This window comes from Felis catus, chromosome B4 (assembly GCF_018350175.1).
Source record: "Felis catus isolate Fca126 chromosome B4, F.catus_Fca126_mat1.0, whole genome shotgun sequence".
In the NCBI taxonomy this organism is placed as follows: domain Eukaryota; kingdom Metazoa; phylum Chordata; class Mammalia; order Carnivora; family Felidae; genus Felis; species Felis catus.
The window spans coordinates 347,896-365,638 of NC_058374.1; the positions used below are offsets into that span (position 1 = coordinate 347,896).

At 40.6% G+C, this 17,743-nt stretch overlaps 2 long non-coding RNA genes across 3 annotated transcripts in view; both read left to right on the forward strand.

Moving 5' to 3' along the window:
* LOC109495578 overlaps positions 1-17,743 on the forward strand; it is a 39,737-nt gene that overhangs the window by 3,053 nt on the left and 18,941 nt on the right. Inside the window, exon 1 of one of the 2 annotated variants that reach the window (XR_006600182.1) lies at positions 77-177. The exons of the other annotated variant lie outside the window; for it this stretch is intronic. This is a non-coding gene — a long non-coding RNA (uncharacterized LOC109495578). Of the gene's footprint in view, positions 1-76; positions 178-17,743 lie in introns of those variants that run through there. 2 annotated transcript variants of the gene reach the window in all.
* LOC123386402 lies at positions 188-5,052 on the forward strand. The gene is made up of 3 exons (XR_006600186.1): positions 188-2,252; positions 3,050-3,054; positions 3,688-5,052. It is a non-coding gene; the product is annotated as an uncharacterized LOC123386402 (long non-coding RNA).

Sequence of the window (17,743 nt, forward strand, 5' to 3'; positions counted from 1 at the left end):
AATGTGTCTGCTGCCATTACCACATTCCTCAAGTTGCTCAGGATCTCATCTTTGTCCTTTCCCTCACCATGGGTTGGTACAGGCGTCTCTTGTAGAGAAGGAATGGGGCTGTATGCAGAAAACTAGACATAGCGTTTCAGCAGAAATGCCCTGTACACAGTCCACGTGCTGGGATCTGTGAGGCATGAGGCACAACGTAACGTATGTGCATCTAGTTGTGCCCCCAGCCATCCATAGTTGTTCGATGAGTGATGAATCATCTGAATCAGGGCTTTTATGAGTCTTCATCACGTTATAAGGGATGGTTCTTCAAGTTCTTCTTGGGGATCACTGGAGGCATGTGGGACACCCTGTGCATGTAATTTGGGATCTCACTGGGGCAAAGAGTTTAAGTTGTCGGAAGTATCAGGGGAGGGTCTTTTGTTTTTATTCTCCAAACAGTGGACTCAAATCAGAATAAACCTCCATCCCTTCCAGGACTTTTTACATGTCCAGAAGTAGGTGTCAGAATCAAGAGTGACATTGACACTGGCTCTGCCAAAACTGCAGAGAAGCACAAAGTAAATGCTGTGGCCATTTTCAGTTCTAAGTCTTTACGGACAGCCACATCTTTCTGTACAGGACACTCTCTTGCCATTGTCTCTGGTTTGTGTGAAGTATGGTCTGTCTGCTGTTTTTGTTTTTTTCCCAAATGCAAAACCTTTACCGCCGAGTCTATGGGCTTTCCTGTTTTCCAGCTGGCATCTGTTTGTGGTAACTTGAGCAGCTAAGCGTGCCTAAAGGTGGGGACCATAGGGCTTTTCCAATGTATTCCTGGAATAAATCAAGGAGGATGACACCACGTTCCACTTGGAAGTCTCCTACATTGCCTCATTTGTGTGGATCTCCTCAATGTGGAATCATTGCTCTTGCTGTTTCTTCCTCTCCTGTTTCCTTCTATTGAGGGTTTTAACATGGTCAGAAAAATCTGTGGGTATCCTTACAATTTCAAAATGCGAACTGCCTTCACTCCAACTTACATTTTTGTATGTGTCATTTAGAATGGTCTTAGACAAAGTAAACTTCATACCCATCAGCATTTGGGTAAACATGCTGTCCAGAATCCCCTCATGTGTGCCCTGGTCACAAATACTCTGAACTATAAGAGGTGGCATATTTGTCATAGAAAACATGCACTGATACTTAAGTTGTGAAGAGAAAAAATCCAAAATTACCTGTGTGGCAATTCCCCACGGTGTCCTTCACTTGTGTTCACATGAGCACGTTCTCTCGTGTCCTGTGTCACAGGTACAGCTAAAACATGGAAACTTATACCAGACATCAAAGTGCATTTGTGTTAATTTTGTCTTTTAGAATTTCAGCTCATTTTTCCAGAGAACACAATTACCCTGCCAAATATACTGTACTTAAGCTGAGAAGTACCTCTGAATTCAAATAAATTAGCTGAACCTAACTAACATGTATAGGCCAACTAACATGTATAGACTGCCTGTTTCTCTACGAGCATGCTTTCCCAGGTCCTCTACAGGCCCTCAGGATCCCCATCTCCCCATATGTCTCTGTGCCCATGGATAGCACTTCCAGAGAGAAGGAGACCCCATCGTTGGGACAGTAGTTTGGGCACAGGCAGGGGCTTAGAGACAGAACCTTGAGCCACGAGGGCTATGATTCCATGTGTGGACTACTGGGATTTTCATTCCTTCTCATTCTGTAGTTCTTCACAACACAATAAACAGCCTCTGTGGTGGAGGGGATGAAGGGTGGAGTGTGATCCTGGACATAGTTGCCTTCCTATTTGGAATATGCTACTTTGTTAATTTAGTATTCAGACTATAAATCTTCTAGGAAAGGGCCCTTCCTGTTCCTACGTTTCCAGACATGTGGGGACATTAGTTTACCCCAATCACATCCTCTTCCCACCCCAAAGCTGTAAGTGGAACCCAAAGTATGGATAGAGATTTTGGCACTGATGCTGCCCTCTTGGAACCTGGTGGTGGGGAAGCTAGTAGGATATGAGCACTGCTGCTTTGGGTTTCTGCTTTTTGCTGGTGTTGGTGCTCTGTTCTGTCCTATGAACATACCTCTCATTTCTTTTCCACAGGCTATTTTGTATGCAAGAGTCCTGGTCCTTTCCCAGGATTGCCTTGCAGGCTGTGCCCCGTGGACCACCCTTCACCACCAGTCATGGGCTATAGGCCACATCCCACTCCTCCACCTACTCTATTTGTTAAGATGACCTGAACTGGATGAGTGTATATTCATCTTCTTCATGATTGACTTTGTGTCAATGATGTAGAGGTAGTTGTGAGTCTTGGCAATCCAACTACAAACTGCCTGAGGACACTGTAGCATATCTCAAGTTTCTCAGGACATACATACAATGGGCAGTGTCATGTCCCTGTAATACAGTGAGCTATACGTTTCTCTTGTCAAATGAAAGAGGATTTTTTACACAAAAGCAGACGTAGCAGCAGTACTGGGGCGTATGTTGGAGACACAATGTGTTGGGTTCTCTAACTTTTAGAGCATCAGGTGTCCTGTGTGAAAGAGGGACATTCATTAAATGGTTCAGACCTTGTAATCACCAAAATGGAAACACCAGTGAAGGATCCAGGGCAAAAACGGGGGAACCTTGAATCATACAGGAATAGAAGGAAAGTTGAGTACAATAAGCAGAGTTTGAGGAGGTGCAGAGGGGAGGGTGTTGGGGTCAGTGAGATACAGTTGGAGGTCATTCCTGGCCACAGCCTGAGCAGGGAGTGTGAGGTCCATACGGAGCTGCTATATGGGATCGCTCTCAGTGCACAATGCACTGTTCGTCTCCAAAATGTCAGTGTGTTGCCAAAGTGCACACAGGTAATCATCTAAAAAGATTGTTGTCTCCCTGGATTTTCCTGAAGCTTCTGGTATTTGTGGGGGGAAAAGAGACCTGGAGATATGGGGAGTTTAACTTGGTCTTATGAAAATACTGTATGCCCAAGTTCATATCCCTCAGTGAGACTAAAAGTGGATACAGAGTCTAGATCAGCTGAGTCATCCTACAATTCAGGGCTGGTCAGATGCCACCACTACTGGACCCCTGTCATCACCCTGACTACAGCTTTGCATCTCCTCAAACTTCTCTCACAATATTATGACGCTTTGCCTGTGTTCCTGCTGTCTCAGCCCTAATACCAGTTCTCAGTGGGACCTACACAGAGCCTCAGCTGTGGTATCTGTGAAAACAGGGATAACATTTGTTTCCAAGAACAAGAGAAAAAGAAGACATTCAGTGCAGAAAGCATCTGCAAAATCTCTGGGAAGTGTCCCCTCACACCTCTCACAGTTTCAATTAAGATATCGCCACACAATGATCCTCCAAAAAAGATGGTCACGGGAGTTCATTAAACTAAGACTGTTAACAACTTAGCCCAGGGAGTGGGAATCACTGTTTTAAAAAATAAGACAATGTCCCTCGTTTTAGTATTAGAATTCGGGCCCTGTCACACAATGAAAGAAAAGATAATTATGAGAATGTGTACATTCAGAGACCTAGATCTGAAGACATTTTCTATTACATATAATCTCACAGATGCAGCCACACACTAAAGTGTTCATCTGAGGCAACAAATAAACTACAGAAGACAGAATGCATGTAGGAAAACATAAGATCACAGGGGAATAAACCAAAATCTCTTTGCCTTATAGGACAACTCTTTTGAAATTTGAAGAGGACTGTGCACGGTGACAGACAATCGTGTTTGTATATACATTTTAAGAAGGTGTCAGATCTACCTGAATGCTTTCCCTGCCCATCATGTCCCCTCCACTTTGTCCTTCCTATTGTCCCCTAATCTACCTTTCATCGTTTTGTCTCTGTGCCAGCGTCTGCTTCTAGGGCCATCTACTCTTGCTCCCCATTGAGTGCACACAGTGGGGTTCCTGTACACACAGGTAACAAAGTGCCAGAAATGGTGGTAGGGAGGATAGAAGCAAGATCACCCTTTGTGCAGGGGAACCTGAGGGAGTTTCCGGGGTGATGGGAACTACCTATATCTAGATGGATGGGGTGCTTATGCTCAATTATTTTAGAATTATTCCCTGACTCCATGGTGCCTTGGGGTCAGACAGGTATTTGTCCTTAGGAAATGGCTGAGATCTAATGATGGAGAATGATGAGGAACCAGCAGTTTCTGTAGAGAGGAGTGAGGGTCAGACCCACGCCCAGGATGCCAGGTCTCCACAGACAGCACCACGTGTAGGAGGACTCTGAGGAGCAGATATTTCTTGATCAGATCCATGAACTATATAATACTCCTGTAGTTTCCTCACTGAGTGATGGCAGAGCTGAGGCCAGCAGCGGAGGACACCCTTATCATGGCTGGAATGGAGCAGTGGGCCTGGGGGATTGAGTCAGGGAAAGGGCCAGGCAGAAGGTAGTGACAGGGAGTTTGAGAGACAAATGGAAGAGAAGAGAAGGGACACTTCTCTGCTGACTTCACCTACATTTCTCTGTGACCAAAACGAGACCCTTGTCTCCCACGGAAGGGAAGAGGGCTGGCAAAACACCGAGTGACATACTCAGCTCAAGTGTCCAGAGTATCTGCCTTGCTCTTGAGTACCTAACACAGGAAACACGTGCTTTCTGTCACGATTGGAACTGCAGCTCATACCATTTAGTGAAAATCAATCCAACTATGCATCCCTCAGCATTAAAGTGCTGCATAAAATTAAGTGAACAGACTGAAAGATACAAGGCAGGATAAAGTCCAAAGGTAGAGCGACGGCAATACTTACGGGAATACAGTCTATCCGAAAAGGAGGTAGGTACCCTAGTGCAGGCCTTCAGCCACCTGGGCAATATCTGAAAACGTAAAAAAAAACCAAGTCCTTACTCCAAAAGCAACATTGGCTCTAGACACAAAGGGATCATGATTAAGGTTTAGAGAGCAACCATAGGACTTCATGGTGCTGTATCCATGAGATCAAGTTTCATCAAATTATACCCTTTAATTTGAGGCTCTTTGTTATATGTAAATTATACCTCATTAAAGAGAGTTTCAAAACATAAAATTCTAGAAGCAAATGTGGGAAAGTTCCTGTCCAATCCTGAAGTGCATGGGTGATATGAGTCTCTCTGCCCATGTCTCAAAAATCCAAAATAACAAGAAAGACATTTAAAAAGTTAATAATAGCAGAGTAAGAGAACTCTGAGCTCACCCTGTCCAATGTTTTCAACTGCATAACATCCACATCAAAGTCCATGAAGCAGAAAGCAATTCAAAGACTGGCAGAACAAACTCCACACCTAAATAGAGAAAAGCTGCATCAGAAAGGTTAGGAAGGTCAGAAAGGTGGAGGCTGGCTGCCTGCAGAAGGAGCAGAGAAAGTGAGCCCTCACACCAGGGAGCTGACACAGGGAAGACTAATCTCCATAACATTGGGCATTAAAACCCAGGGGGGCTGAATTCCCTTGAGTTTAGATCCTGGCACTTTGGAGGTCAGCCGACCCAGCACTGGGTGATCCAGGAGGTTGAGTGATAGCCAGGTCCCTGCCTGTGTAAAGAGGCAACGTAAATATGGCATTTCACACAATGCTTTGGCCACAGGAGACACATGTATTCATGCTGATTCTTGACCCAGCTGGCCTGCCTGAGTCCCACTGACACCACTGAGAGCAAGCACAGCCCACAACAGGCACACAATCAGTCCAGACCCCTGCACTGAAAGGAAATGTAACCCAGACACAACAGCAGGGAGTGAGCAATACCCATATGATATCCTCTTGAAGGTCCAGGTCCTATAAATGGAGACATGCATTGCTGAGGACTCCAGGACCTCTTTTTCATAATGGCATTAATTTCAAGATCAGAAGGCACAGCTGACTTTCTTAACACAGAGAAATAGAGCCAGAGAGACAGACAAAATGGACACACAGAGATGTTTTATCTACAATGAAAGACCTACTCAAAGCCACAGCCAGAGATCTAAGCCAAAGAGATATAAGTAACATACCTGATACAGAATTTAAAGCAATGATCATAAGGATACTCAGTGGAGTTGTGGAATGAGTAGAAGAATGAGACCCCTGACCTAGAGATAAGATATAACACAGTAGACATTGAGGACACAGTAAAGGAGAAACACGCTTCCTGGAATGAACAGAGGGATGGAAGAAGCAGCAGAACAAACTAGTGCCCTCGAAGACTGAGTGATGGAAATTATCACACTGAACCAAAGAGAGAGAACAGAATTCTGCAACGTGAGATGAGACTAAGGGAACTCAGTGACTACAGGAAATATAATAATATTCATATTGTAGGTGTCCAGAAGGAAGAGAAAATGGGGAAGAAAATTTATTTGAGGAAACAATAGCTGAAAACTTCCCTAATTGGGGGAGGGAAACAAACATCCACATCCAGGAGACTAGAGAACTCCCATCAAAATCAGGCCAACACACAAACCTATTGTAAGCAAACTTGCAAATTAGGGTGAGAATGAAGAAAAACTTGTAAAAGCAGCAAAACAGTCCTTAACTTAGAAGGGAAGACCCATAAGGCTTGCTACATATTTCTGAACAGAAACTTGGCAAGCCAGAAGTGAGTGACATCACATATTCAAAGTGCTGAATGGAAAAATCAGCAGCCAAGAATACTCTATTCAGCAAGGCTATCTTTCAGGATGAAGCAGACACAGACTTCCCCAAACAAAAACTAAAGGAGTTTGTACCACTAAACCAGTCCTGCAAGAAATATTAAGAGGGATTCTTTGAGTGGAAAGGGGAGACAAACAGTGACAGTATAGAAGTAGAAGACACAATCAAGTAAAAAATGAACATTTCTGGAAAAAAAATCAGTTAAAGTACTCAGAGAAATGGATTTGAAATATAATAACATCTGCCAAAAACCTAAGGAGGAGAAAGTAATGGGTTCAAAGGTAAATGACCATCAACTTAATACAAACTGCTAAATGCAGAAGAGGTTCTATAAACACCTAACAGTAGCCATATCCTAAAACCAGTCATAAATATGCTAAGAACAGAGATAAAGAAATAAAAATATATCACTAAAGAAAATAAGCAATACATGAAAGAAAGGCAAGAAAGGATCAGAGAAAATCAATAGAAACCACAACAAAACAGGCAATAAAATGGCAATACATATATACCTACCAATCAATTTTGAAGGGAAATGGAGTGAATGCTCCAATCTAGAGATGTAGGGAGTAAGAATGGATGAAAAAACAAAACAGATCCAGATGCCTACGAGTGACCCACTTTACACCTCAAGAATGATAGGATAGAGAAACATCACACAAATGAATGTCAAAAGAAAGCTGGGGTAGCAATATTTGTATCAGAAAAAACACACTCAAAAAAGTACATAACAAGAGACAGAAGAGGACAGTATATAACAGTAAATGGTACAATCCAAAAAGAAGATAAACCAACTGTAAATATATCCCACAATTAAGTGGGATTTATTCCCAAGCTACAAAGGTGGTTCAAGAGAAGGCAAATACTCAACCAAAATGCCAAGACAAGTAGAATGCATCCCAAATGAAAGAACAAGATAAGGTCATGGCCAGAGAAATGGAAGGAACACTTTCAAACTCATTCTATGAGGCCGGCATGGCCTGGAGTCCAAACTGGACAAAGACCCCACCAAAAGGAAAACTACAGCCCAATTTCCCTGATGAAGCTGGATGCAAAAATTCTCAACAAAAAGTAGTAAACCAGATCCAACAATACATAAAAAGGATTATTCAGGAAAATGAGGTGCATTTTATTCCTGGAATGCACAATAGATTCAATATCTGCAAATCAACTGATGTGATACATCACATTGATAAAAGAAAGGATAACAACCACATGATCCTCTCAATAGGTGCAGAATAAACGTTTGACAAAATGCAGCAGCATCCTTTCTTGATGAAAAAAAGAAACGTCATGAAAGGAGGGATAGAAGTATCATGCCTCAACATGAGAATATCCAGATATGAAAGTCCCACAGCTCATATCATCTTCAATGGTGAAAAACTGAGCTTTCCCTCTAAGGTCAGGAACACGACAGGGATGTCCACTCTCAGCACTGTTATTCACCATACTGTTGGAAGTCTTAGCCTCAGCATTCAGACATTAAAAAGAATACAAGGTGTCCAAGTTGGCAAGGAGGAATCAATCTTTCCCTGATCACAGACACGATACTCTCCGTGGAAAATCCGAACGACTCCACCAAAAAACTTATAGGATTGATACAGGAATTCAGGAAAATATCAGAATATACAATCAATACGCAGAAGTTGATTGAATTTCTATACACCAGTAATGAATCAACAGAGAAATCATGGAATTGATGTAATTTACAACTGTGTTGAAAACCATAAAATACCCAGGGATAAACCCAACCAAAGAGGGAAAAAATCAGTACAGTTAAAACAATAGAGGGTCTCCTGGGTGGCTCAGTCGGTTAAGTGCCATCTTCGGTTCTGGGCACGATCCTGCATTTGTGGGATTGAGTCCCTTGATGGGCTCTGTGCTGACAGCTCAGATCTGGAACCTACGTCAGAGTCTGTGTCTCCCTCTCTCTCTCTGCCTCCCACCCCCCCCCCCGCTCATGCACTTTCACTTGCTCGCTCACTCTCTCAAATATAAATAAACATTAAAAAATTAAAAGAACAAACCATACAACATCTATAAAAGAAGTTGAAGAAGACACAAAGAAATTAAAAAAAAAATCCCATGCACATGGATTAGAAGAACAAATATTGTTAAAATGTCAATACTACCCAAAGCAATCGACAAATTCAATGTAATTCCTATCAAAATAACACCAGCATTTTTCACAGAGCCAGAGACAACAATCCTAAAATTGTATGGAACCAGAAAAGACCCCAAAGAGCCAAAGCAATGTTGAAAAAGAAAAACAAAGATGGAGACATTTCAATTCTGGACTTTATGGTGCATTAGAAAGCCGCAATCATCAAGACAGTATGGTACGGGCACAAGAACGGACACATAGATCAAAGGTCCAGAATAGGGAACCCAGAAATGGAGCCTCAAACATATGGCTGAATAACCTTTCACAAAGCAGGAAAGAATATCCAAAGGAAAAAGAAGAGTCTCTTCAGCAAATGGTACTGGGAAACCTGGACAGTGAGAAGTATGAACCTGGACTATGTTCTTAGACTTCTCTCTCTCTCTCTCTCTCTCTCTCTCTCTCTCTCTCCCTCTCTCCCTCTCTCTCCCTCTCTCTCTCTCTCTCTCTCTCTCTCTCTCTCTCTCACACACACACACACACACACACACACACACCTCAAAATGGATGAAAGATCTAAATGTAAGACAGGAAACCATCAAAATCCTAGAGGAGAAAACAGGCAACCTACCTCTTTGATCCTGACCGCAACAACTTCTTGCTTGTCATTTCTCCAGAAGCAAGGGCAATAAAACCAAAATAAACTATTGGGACCTGAAGATAAAAAGCTGCACAGCAGAGGAAACAATCAGGAAAACTAAAAGGAAACTTAATGGAATGGGAGAAGATATTTGCAGGTGACATATCAGATAAAGGGTTAGTATCCACAATCTATCAAGAACTTATCACACTCAGCACCCAAAAGCCAAATAATCCAGAGAATAAATGGGCAAAAGACATGAAGAGACACTTTAACAAACAGGACATCCAGATTGGTCACATGTGAAAAGATGCTCCAACTCATTCCTCATAAGTGAAATACACATCAAAACCACAATGAGATATCCCCTCATGCCTATCAGAATGGCTAAAATTAACATCTCCGGAAACGACAGATGTTGGCAAGGATGCAAAGGGAAAGCTTTTGCAATGCTGGTGGGAATGCAAAATGGTGTAGCCACTCTGGAAAATAGTATGGAGACTCGCTACAAAAACCAAAAATAGAACTACACTAGGACCCAGCAATTGCACTACTAGGTATTTACACAAAGGATGCATTAATGCTGACTCCAAGTGGCTCATGCACTCCAATGTTTATAGCAACATTATCAACAATAGCTACATTATGCAAAGAGGCCAATGACCATTGACGGATGAATGGATAAAGAAGATGTATATTCATACAATGGAATATTACACGGCGATCAAAAGGAGTGAAATCTTGCTATTTGCAACAATGTGGAGTGAACTGGACTTTATTATGATAAGGAAAATATGTCAGAGAAAGACACACATCATATTAAATTCCACAGAGAGAATTCATAACACTGAAGAATGTAGTGAAAGGAAAGCAAAAATAAGATACAAACAGAGATGGAGTCAAACGATAAGACACCGTTAAATAGAGGGAAGAAGCTCAGGGTCCCTAGAGCGTTACTGAATAGGGGTATGGGCTAAATGGGTAATGGGCATTAGAGACAGCACTTAGGATGAGTACTGGATATATTTTGTAATCGAAAGATCACTAAATTCTAATCCTGAAACTATATTCCACTATAAGGTAACTAACTTGGGCTTAAATATTAAAAAAGAAGAAATATTAAAAATAAGTAAAGAAATATACTGCCAGTCAAAAGAAAAGAATATATAAACCGGGCTCTTTTAGTGGAAATGAAAGAGCAAAATTGTTACAGACAAGAAAGGAATAGAGAAAACATCAAGATACAATGGTAAAACAACTAGTAGGGCATTAAATATATACCTATCCATAATTAATGTAAATCGACAAAATGCTCCAATCAAAAGACATTGGATAGGGGGACAGAATGGAAAAAAAAAAAGAAAAGAAAAAGAAAAAGAAAAGAAACAAAAAAAACAAGGCCTACCTTGGTGCTTCCTACAAAGCCTTATTTGGACTTAATTCACCTAAAGATTTAAATTGAGGGAATGAAAAAAACATTTATCATGCCAATAATATCAAAAGAAACCCAGTACCAATACTTATATCGGGCAAAAAACCTTTAAAATCGAGACTGTAGTTTGGTACCCTTTAGGTCAATACCTAGTAGTAAAATTGCATGCACCCAATATTTATAGCAGCTTTATCAACAGTAGCTAAATTATGGAGAAAGCCAAAGTATCCATCAAGTGATGAAGGTATAAAGAATTTGTGGGGTCTGTGTATGTGTGTCTGTGTATTCATGTATACGCATGTGTGTGTGTGTGTGTGTGTGTGTGTGTTCATACATAAATACATACATATGTATATACAATCAAATATGTCTCAGCTTCAAAAAGAATGAAATCCTGTCATTTGCAATGATGTGGTTGGAGCTAGAATGCGTTATGCTAAGTGAAATATGTCAATCAGAGAAAGAAAAATATATGATTTCACTCATGTGGAATTGAAGAAACAAAACAGATGAAAACATGGGAAGGGGGCAGGAAAAGAGAAGAGTGGTAACAAACCACATGTGTCTCTTAATGATAGAGAAAAAAAAGTGAAGGTTCATGGAGGGAGATGGGTCAGCTCGGGGCTAGATGGGGGACCTGTATTAAGAAGAGCACTTGTTGCGATGAGCACTGGGTGTTGTATGTAAGAGATGAATCACTGAATTCTACTCACGAATCCGAGAATGCACTGTATGTCAACTAAGAATTAAATATAAAAAAATAAATAAAGCTGTAACAAGAGATGCAGACGAACACTATCTCATACTAAAGGGGACAACCAAACAAGAAGATCCAATGATTGTAAATTTTGATGCCCCCAACATGCAACCACCAAGTATATAAAACATTTAACAACAACCATAAAAGAACTCATTTATAATACCATAACGATATGAGAGGATTTTAACACATAACTCACATCGAAGGACAGAACCTGTAAACAGAAAATCAACAAGGAAACAATGGCTTTGAATGACACACTGGACCAGATGGGTTTAACAGATATATTCAGAACACTCCATACTAAAACGACAGAATACACATTCTTTTCAAGTGCACATGGGGCATTCTCCATAATTGATCACATTCTAGGTCACAAATCAGGCCTCAACAGGTACCCAAAGACAGAGATCAGACCAAGCATTTTTTCTGACCACAAAGCTAAGAAACTTGAAGTTAACCATGTGCGCGTGCGCGCACACAGACACACACACACACACACACACACTAAGGGGGAAAGGCCACAAATAAAGGGAGGTTAAATAACATGCTACCAAATGAATGGGTCAAACAGGAAATCAATGAGAAAATACACTGAAACTAATGAAAATGAGAATACACTGGTAAAAATATTTGGAATGCGGCAGAAGCAGTGTATGATGGAAGTATATAGCAGTACAAGCCTGCCATAAAGAGCAAGAAAAATCCCAAACAATCCTAACTTATAACTAAAGGAATGAGAAGAACAGCCGAAGGAAGGAAATAATAGAGATTATGGCAGAAATAAGGAATATAGAAACCAAAAAGACACTAGACCAAATCAATGAAACCAGGGGCTGGTTCCTTGAAAACAGTAATCAACATGAAAACCTCCTAGGCAGAGTTTTCACAAAGAAGAAGGAAAGGACTCAAGTAAATAAAATCACAAATAACACAGGAGAAATAACAGGCAACGCCACAAAAATAGTTAGAAGATAATATTATGAAAATCTATATGCAACAAATTGGACACTCTGAGAAAAATGGAACAATTCCTAGAAACACACAAACTACCAAAACAAATGGGAAGATACATAAAATCTGAAAACAGAAAGAAATCAAATCAGTAATAAAAAAATTTCCCCCCAACACAAGAGTTCAGGGCCAGATGGCTTCACTAATGAATTCTACCATCCATTTAAGGAAGAGATAATATGTATTCTTCTCGAATTATTACAAAAAAATTAAAAAAAGAAGGAAAACTTACAAATTCATCTTATGAGGCCATCACTACCCTGATACCAAAACCAGTTAAAGCCTCCACTAACAATGAAAACTGCCAGAGCTCCTGTGTGGCTCGGTGGGTTTAGTGTCCAAATCTTAATTTTGGATTAGGACATTATCTTGCAGCGCATGGGTTCGAGTCCCACGTTGGACCCTGTGCTGACAGTGTGGAGCATGGCCAGGATTCTCCCTCTCCCTGTCTCTCTGCCCCTCCCTCACTTTTATGGACTCTATGTCTCTAAGTAAATAAATGCTTTAAATATGTTAAAAACATTTTAAATAAAACTACAGACCAATATCCCGATGAATATGTATGCATAAATTCACATCAAAATGCCTTCAAATTAAGTCAATAATACATTAATAGAATCATTTGCTATAATCAAGTGGGATATATTCCCGGACTGCAAGGGTGGTTCCACATTCACAGATCAATCAACATGATGCACCACAGTATTAAAAGAAAGGATAAGAACAATATGATGCTCTCAAGACATGCCGGAAAACGATTTGACAAAATGTCACATCCATTCACGATAAAACCCCCTAGCAAGTAGATTGAGACTCATCCTACCTGCACATAATAAAGGTCATCTATGAAAAACCCACAGCTCATCTCATCCTCAATGGGGAAAAATTGAAACTTTTTCTTCCAAGGACAGGGACAAGACAGGGATGATCCCTCTCACCACTGTTATTCCACATAGTACTGGAAGTTCTAGCCACAGCAATCAGACAACAAAAAGAAATAACAGGCATCCAAAGAAGAAGAAGAAATAATAGAAGAAGAAGAAGAAGAAGAAGAAGAAGAAGAAGAAGAAGAAGAAGAAATAATAATAATAATAATAAGAATAATAAGAATAATAATAATAATAATAATAATAGAAATTTCACTATTTGGAACTGACATGATGCTCTCTATAGAAAACATGAAAGACTCCCCCCAAAATTGTTAGAATTGATATATGAATTCGACAAATCAAAATATACAGAAATCAATGTACATAAATCTATTGCATTTCTGTAGACAAATAATTAACAGAAAGAGAAAGTAAGGGATCAATCCCATTGACAGGTGCACCAAATACCCCAAGATACCTGGAATAAACCTAACCAAAGAGGTAAAAGATCTGTACTCTAAAGGCTGTGAAACACTGATGAAAGAAATGGAAGAGGACACAAAGAAAAGGAAACACATTTCATGTTCATGGACAGGAAGAACAAAATGCTCTTAAAAGGTCTATACTCCACAAAACAATCTACACATGTAATGAAATCCCTATCACACAAACAAAACATTTGTCACAGAACTAGAACAAAGAGTCCCAAAATATGTATGGAGTGACAAAGACCCCAAACAGCCAAAAGAAATTGAAGACCAAAACTAAAGCTGGAGACATCACGCTTCTAGACTTTAGGTTATATTACAAAGCTGTACTGAACAGAACAGTATGGTACTGGCAACTAACCACAACAACAAAAACACAGACGCAGAGACCAATAGAATGGAAACCCAGACATGAACTCATACATATATGGTCAATTAATTCTCAACAAAGCAGAAAAGGATATCCAATGGGGAAAAAAAGATACTCTTGGGACACACGTGTGGCTCCAAAGCGTGTGACTGTGGATTCAGCTCCGATCATGATCTCAGCACAGTGCAGAGCATGCGTGGGATTCTCTCTCTCCATTTCTCTCTGCCCCTTTTCTGCATGTTCTCTCTCTCTCTCTCTCTCTCTCTCTCTCTCTCTCTCTCTCTCTCAAAAATAAATACAGAAACTTAAAAAACAAGTCTCCTCAACATGTGGTTTTGGAAAAACTAGACAGCAACCTGGAAAACAAAACAAAAACACAAACGGATCACTTTCTTACAACATACACAAAAATAAACCAACATGAATAAAGAACTATGTGTGAAACCTGAAACCATAAAAATCCCAGAGGATACCTAACACAGGCAGTACCTTATTTGACATTGGCTGTACAAACATCTTTGTAGATATATCTCCTGAGGTAAGGGAAACACAAGCAAAAATAATGGGACATCATAAAAATAAAAAGCTTCCGTCACAAAGGAAATAATCAACAAAACTAAAACACCTACAGAATATTTGTAAACGACATCTGATAAAGGGTTACTGTCCAAAATATATAAAGTTATACAGAACCCCAAAAATGAGAAATCCAATTAAAAATGGGCAGATGACATGAATGGATATTTTCCCAAGGTGACATAAACATAGCCAAGAGACACATGAAAAGATGCTCAGCATTACTCATCTTCAGGGAAATACAATTCAAAAGTACAATGAGATAACACGTCACATCTGTGAGAATGACTAAAATCAATGAATGATGAAACAGCAGGTGTTGGCAAGGATGTGGGGAAAGAGAAGCCCTCTTGCATTGTGGGAAGGAATGCAAACTGGTGCAGCCACTCTGGAAAACATCATGGAGATTCGTCAAAAAAAAAATGGAAATAGAACTATGTTACGATCCAGCAATTTCACTACGAGGTATTTACAGAAAGAACACAAAAATAATTCTTCAAAGGGATACATGCACCATGAGTTTACAACAGCATTCTCTACAAAAAGCCAACTTATGGAAACTGACCAAGCATCCATCAACTGATGAATAAACTGAGATGTAGTATATGGAATGTAATATTATTCAGCCATAAAAACATGAAATCTTGTCATTTTCCACGAGGTGGATGGAGCGAGAGAATGTTATGCTGGGTGAAATAAGCCTGTCAGAGAAACACAAATACCAGATGATTTCACTAACACATGGAAATGAAACAAAACAAAGTGGGGGGGGGGAGGAGACAGTGACAAACACTCTTAATGAGAAAACAAACTGAGGGGTTCCACAGTGAGGTGGGGGAATGGATGAAACAGCTGCTGGGGATTAAGAAATGCACATGGGATGAGCACCAGGTGACACGTGGAAGTGGTGCTCTATATTGTACACCTGAAACTAATATTACACTGTAGGTTTACTAAGTGTATTTTAAAGTAAAAGATAACATAAGTTTAAGACACCTACCTACCAGGTTTTCTGTAGTTTTCAATCACTTCATTAGGTTCGAAAAATAACCATAAGTTTTTTTAAAAAAGCATGTATGATGTGGGGGACAGTTTGTGCCCTTACCTCGGTCTCTGGTTCCAGCAGGACTCGGAAAGTGGGTCCCAGCTCATTCTTCTAGAAGGTCCTGAGACGAACATTTCGTGTAGTCAACTCCTAATGGAATGTAGCTACCGTTCTTCTGAATTTCTGTCAGGGTTTCTTCCCGGAAACAAGCCTGAATCTGGAACAAACCATCGACTGCATCTATGAGGTGATGTCATGGAACCACGCAATCCATGAGTCCTTTAGTAAAATACGTCTTGTTCAAATACTGTCCAGGAAATTGAGGAATGAAACACGGGAACAACCCAGAAAAATGCAAGGGCCTGTGCTGTTTAGCAACCATCATGCCCAGGGAAGCCACCCAGCGCCCCCTCCTCAGCACTCAGTACAACAAGGCAGCTTCTGTCTGGCGACTCAGGAGATGCCAAGTTGCTGCAAAGCTCCCAAGGTCTCCCCTGGGGCGGGGGGCAGAACCTGCTGGAAACACAGCTCTGCTCTCTGTCCTGAGACAGCGGTAGAGGCCCTGTGTCCTCTGGGAGCAACAGCAGTCCTTCTGCTCTGAGGTGCCCTGGGTCAGAAGAGCCGATGGCGCGCCCATCTGCTGGCCATCACTGCCTAGGCAGAGCAGCCCGCCCCTCCAGGTCTGTGGTGCTTGAGCTCTCTCTGCTGGCTACCATGGGAATTCCTGCAATGTTGAAGCCCCTGGTCGCTCAGCTGAGGGACTGAAGGTGCTCTGGGCAACTCTGCCTGTTCTCCACAATGGGAAGGGTCTTAGTGACAGGGCCTGGGACACAAAGAAATCTTTTCCTTCTCCTTTTTTTTTTTTGAGTGAAGAATGAAACAGAATTTATTAACATAATGACATCATTTGTAATGTTTTAAGCAATGTCCACAGAAAAATAGACCACCAATTTACACATGCTGAGCAAGTAATTGTGTTTACTACCAGAGTATTTAGGTTAGATAAAGAATTGACATATTTGAGAGAGAGATAACTGCTTCCAGCTATGGAACGAATGAGTCCTAGGGATACAAGAGACAGCCAATGGAATAGAGTCAATCCTGTAATAATATTGTTGCATGCTTTCACAGGATAGCTACACTTGTGAAGTACAACATGATTTGTAGACATATGGAATGACTACAATGTATGCCTAAAACTAATACAACAAATGTGTGAAGAATATTTCAATGAAAAGTTGACATCCTTTATGCTATCTTTAACTTATCTTTTTTTGCCAATAAACTATCAATCCTGGGGCGCTTGGGTGGCTTAGTCAGTTAAGCGTCCGACCTCCCCTCAGGTCATGATCTTGCAGTCCATGAGATTGAGCCCTGCATCAGGTTCTGTCCTGACAGCTCAGAGCCTGGAGCTTCCCCAGATTCAGTGTCTCCTGCTCTCTCCCCCCTCCCTCCCTTAGGCTCTCTCCAAAAAAGAAAAACAGAAACATTATAAATTAAAAAAAAATCATTCCTAATTTAGAATCTGTGAAATTCCATTTATACTAGATTCTCTAACATCACCATCTTGATGTGGAGAGCTTATCTGAATAGTCACTAATAATATCTTTGATGACACATATGTGGCAGGATAAGAATGCAACTTACAGGGAGCTACACATCTGTTATGAATTTACTGTATGTATCCTTGGCTAATATTTCCAATGAAATGTGCTTTAGGGATACAGATGTATGAAATAATGTCCATCAGTCATATAGGTCAAATTCCTATAGGATCATTCATTATGCCTTCAATTACTAATTGCCATCTCTTC